The following is a 5,332-nucleotide window of genomic DNA, read 5'->3' on the forward strand; positions in this document are numbered from 1 at the left end:
CAAAGGAACCATCCCGGCATTTCCCTGAAGCGATTTAGGGAAATCACGGAAAACCTAAATCAGCATGGCCGGACGCGGGATTGAACCGTCGTCCTCACGAATGCGAGTCTAGTGTGCTAACCACTGCACCATCGCGCTCGGTACGAATTAAGACTCGAACAGTTCTGTCAACATTAAAACGGGGAGACGGTACGACAACACAAGGCTGTAGATGCTCGGCATAGTATCTGCTGAGCAAGTTCCTCCCTGATGAAGAACAAACACACGACCACCAACACCTTACAGACTTACCTGACCAAATGAACTGCATTTATGCAAATGGCCGTGTTACCATCCCTTTTGCCCTGAAGAGGTAGCACTAGAGGTAGCTAGGCTTAGAAAGGAGGCCGACCTGATGGAATATGTTGTGTATGACGCGGAACTATGGGCCCCTCGGAAAAAGGGTGACCCGGCTGAGTCACGCAGTTTGACTCTGTCTGATCACGAGGTGTGGCCATTGCACGCGTTGATCACGTAGGTTGACGTGAGAATCAATGAACTAAACTTGACGGGATGTATCTGGAACATCTTAGGTGATTAGAAAGTTAGTAGACAGGAATACAATTAAATACTTAGCTTTAATTCAGCATCAGTGGTGAACGTCCACCTTGCCTTTGTACAATAATATTTACAAGTGCAGTTATAGACTGAACTGCGAATACTTCTTTACAATTCTGATTGCTTCATACATATAGATCAATTGTCAACGCATGAACTGCATGTGGCGCCTGGCTAGGTCGTAGCTACTGACTTAGCTGAAGGCTATGCTAGCTAGCGTCTCTGCAAATAAGATCTCTGAAGCTATACCAAGTGAACCATTCCTATTAAAGTCGGCTGTAGAACTGGGCAATGCGCTAGCTTGTCTCGTAAGACCAGCCGAGTGGCGGCGCTCGGTCTGCTAGCGTCGACAGTGGCGACTCGCGGGTCCTATGTGTACTGACGGATCGCGGCCGATTTGAAGCCTACAACCTAGCCAGTGTGGTGCCTTGCGGTGACACCACAAAACACATTCGGAAAGTTTTAAAAATACTGTCTCACGCATTGCTCCCTTTCTAACAGACATGCTTATCGACACCTTACAACAAGGAAGAGCCCCTGCTCTTTGAAAAATAGCCAACGTGGTCATTATTAAGAAATCAGAGGACAGGGACCCAACTAACCCCAAAACATACAAGCCAATCTGCCTCATAAACACATTGGCTAAGGGCGGAGGTGCGAGAGCTCCTCCTTTATGATCGACTACAATCACACCTGCATCTCTTTGGCCTAAGTCCACACCACTTCGGTTTTAGAGCAAAATGATGAGTAGTTGGCGCAATGTTAGGAATAATACACACGACAAACGATAAATATGCAATTGCAATTTTAATCGACATCACTGGTGCTTTTTCTGACCTCTGGTGGCCTGCGTTGTTCGCTAGGTTGAGGGAGATGCAACTACCAACTGCCCTGTATAACGGCTCACTAAATTACTGCAAACACAGGATAGCAGGGTGAGAATCAGTACACCAGAAAGTAGTCAACAAAATAACGAAAGAATACCTGCAAGGCTCAGTCCGTGGACCAATATTTTGGTAACGAGTCACTCCTGCACAAATTGGATGTGGACGACAGGGTAAAGAGCGTAGTCGCTTATGCAGATGACTTATTAGTCGTTGTATCACCAAACTCACGAGTACACTTAGAAAATAAAACTACTTAGCTTATTATAAGTAGAAGTCATTGGTGTGTAACTTCCCCTTTTTACAATTTATACATACGACTGTGCTTAGACTGATACACAATATTTTTAGCGCAACGCAATCTGACTTTCAAAAAAATCCCTACAAAAGAATGGCCCTGACTAACATTAAACTATACCTTTCACAAATCACTTACCTCACAAAAATCTTCGCTGCTCAAGCTACTGCAATACAGCAAGCGCCACTACCGCCAGCTAAATAAAAGATACAAACTATGGAAGGCACTAACTACTGATAGGGATAGTTAGCAAATGAAAGATATTAATAGAGAACAAACAATGTATTTACCTTGATATCATCATATATATAGCAGTTCATGACAAATTACAAAACTCCGCCATCTCTCTCCCCACATCCACCACTGCTGGCGGCTCACCTCCAACTGCGCAACGCTACGCGCTGTTCACAGCCAGCTGCCTAACACTACAATGGCGAGTATTACAACAATGAAAATCACTGGCTGTGCTGTGTGCAGTCTGTGGCTGCTTTTCATTGTTGTAATACTCGCCATTGTAGTGTTAGGCAGCTGGCTGTGAACAGCGCGTAGCGTTGCGCAGTTGGAGGTGAGCCGCCAGCAGTGGTGGATGTGGGGAGAGAGATGGCGGAGTTTTGTAATTTGTCATGAACTGCTATATATATGATGATATCAAGGTAAATACATTGTTTGTTCTCTATTAATATCTTTCATTTGCTAACTATCGCCGGCCTGAGTGGCCGAGCGGTTAAAGGCGCTACAGTCTGGAACCGCACGACCGCTACGGTCGCAGGTTCGAATCCTGCCTCGGGCATGGATGTGTGTGATGTCCTTAGGTTAGTTAGGTTTAAGTGGTTCTAAGTTCTAGGGGACTTATGACCACAGCAGTTGAGTCCCATAGTGCTCAGAGCCATTTTGCTAACTATCCCTATCAGTAGTTAGTGCCTTCCATAGTTTGTATCTTTTATTTAGCTGGCAGTAGTGGCGCTTGCTGTATTGCAGTAGCTTGAGCAGCGAAGATTTTTGTGAGGTAAGTGATTTGTGAAAGGTATAGTTTAATGTTAGTCAGGGCCATTCTTTTGTAGGGATTTTTTTGAAAGTCAGACTGCGTTGCGCTAAAAATATTGTGTGTCAGTTTAAGCACAGTTGAGTATAAATAGTTCAAAAGGGGACGTTTCAGGTGTAGCCAAAACAAACTCAAAATAACAGCAAGCAAATATATATTAATCAAAATGGCTCTGAAACGGAACTCAATTATTAAATTGCATAACATTAACATAAAGAGGAAACAAGTAACACGACATTCAGAAATACATATTGACGGACGACAAACGGTACTTTCAATGTGCACACCAGACTGACAACGGAAAAAGCGACGAAACTAGTGCGCGAGCTTGCAAGGCTAAACACTACACAATACAGACTACCTTTGAGGACTCTACGAAGGTATTACACGGCTCTCTTGGATGCCCCAGTATGTTCCGCGGTAAGTGCATGGGTGTACCGCCTGTATCTTGTGATCTATAGAAACATAGTGAGGCGAAGACAGAGAAGGGTACTACTCAGAATGTCGGGCGCTTTTGGCAAGTCAGTAGAAGCCTTGTGTGCGGTTCTGGGGACTTGCCCTATTGACATCACTGTCCGCCACAGAGCAGCGGCATGCTGGCTAAAGAGGAGCAGACACGACAAAGTTCGTGAAATAACAGGGGAAGACACTGTAGACATGCGCCTTTAACATATAGCAACGGGCGTGGGAGACGACCGATAAAGGCCTTCGCACTTTCACCTCCTTCCCCAATATACGGGAACGACTGAAGCTGAAGCATGCGAATCTAAGCCTTGGCGCGGTTCACTTTTTGACCGGCCACGGCCCGTACCCAGAACATCTGAACGGCATGGACTGCAACCAGATCGCTACATGCACACTGAGGCATATGGGGCTCCTGAACACGTGCCATTACATTGAAACACCCTCGCACTTATAAGACCTGTAACAGAATGCAATGACATCAAAGAAATGTTACGCGATCCAGAAAAATAGTGTGTTTTAGGGAACATCGCTGGTAACGTTTCAAAGGCCACAGCATGAGGCTCATAGACAACAAAATCCATATGGCAGATCTAGGACAGACACAACAAACGTAACAGATTACTTGGGAAGTCACACACTCAGACACAGACTCAGATACTGATATAGATGCAGACACAGAAAAATGGCCGAGCGGTTCTAGGCGCTACAGTCTGGACCGCCCGACCGCTACGGTCGCAGGTTCGAATCCTGCCTCGGGCATGGGTGTGTGTGATGTCCTTAGGTTAGTTAGGTTTAAGTAGTTCTAAGTCTAGGGGATTGATGACCTCAGATGTTAAGTCCCATAGTGCTTAGAGCCACTTGAGCCAGACACAGAAAATGACACAAACACAACAACAGCATCAGATACATATTCATAACATAGGGAGTATAACACCTAAAATAAATAAATAAGTTAATTATATGAAAAGCAGATATAGCACGTGACTGTATCATGTATCTAAACTGCACTTTAAACATAACTAAATAACATAAAAGAAAATAGCGAACGTAAACAATGAGTCAATCATTAGGCCTAAGGAATACGCCATACGGGAAGGCGATGCCCGAAGTTTAAATTCCGACGTTCCCCTCCCGCCTATGGCACTGGTTAAGGGAAACAACATAATAGCACACACACTACATCTACAGCTGTCTTGGTATGTCAACACAATAGTGCAATGGGCATGCCCTACATAAGCATTTAAAACATGTAATAAGTAGAATACGTTTCATTTAGTAATATAAGACGACATAACTATGTATGCTGCTTTAGGTCAGACAGGCTTGATTTTTCTGCCGAGGCCCTCCTACATGGAATTACAACAACACGGATCATAATTTATATGTTATACTCTTATTTCGTTTTAATAGTAAAAGAAAATCTGCAGATCGTCCTTTTCCCAGCTTTCTATTTTTTCTTCTAAATTACTAACATTTATTAATTGATCCCTCCATTTCCTTCAACTAATTTAAATTTCTTTGTAACTCACTGTTTTACTCTTGTTTTTATTGCTCAAAATAACTTTTGCTAATAATGTGGAACAATGTACTATTACATGCAAAATTTTAAAATGTGCAACCTGTTTTTAAAATATTAGGCAGCGGGTCTTTAAATATGCAATAAATGAAATGAAATATCTAGTTATTATGACAGAGGTTACGTTCCATTAACAACACAGCTAACAATCATAATCACAATAATGGAATGATAAGCAACTGACGCATTCATTTTTAGTTTGTGTATACAATGTCGTTTGATAGTCCAACAATAATTGAAAGAATGACAGTTCTGTTGGCGTTTTGTGCAGCCTGTAACTACTTAATTAAAATATATAAGCAAAAATAGAAAATAGGTAGAGATACAGGCAAGTCTCCATCGTAACGTTTGGCGGTAATGCACTTGGAAAATTCGTCGAGCCAACAGGCCACTATTATTGTTCCCACTTCTATGCCGTCTTGCATGTGTGTTTTCAGCCTCTGAAGGTCTAGGACGTTTGTTCCCCTTAC

The 5,332-nt window shown here is 43.1% G+C and overlaps 1 non-coding gene across 1 annotated transcript; it reads left to right on the plus strand.

Annotated features, from left to right (window-relative positions):
- Positions 1-2,485: 2,485 nt before the first annotated feature.
- Trnas-gga (transfer RNA serine (anticodon GGA)) lies at positions 2,486-2,569 on the plus strand. The gene is given in 2 exon segments: positions 2,486-2,525; positions 2,535-2,569. It is a non-coding gene; the product is annotated as a tRNA-Ser (tRNA).
- The last annotated feature ends 2,763 nt before the right edge of the window (positions 2,570-5,332 follow it).

Source organism: Schistocerca nitens, chromosome 3, assembly GCF_023898315.1.
Source record: "Schistocerca nitens isolate TAMUIC-IGC-003100 chromosome 3, iqSchNite1.1, whole genome shotgun sequence".
Classification (NCBI taxonomy): domain Eukaryota; kingdom Metazoa; phylum Arthropoda; class Insecta; order Orthoptera; family Acrididae; genus Schistocerca; species Schistocerca nitens.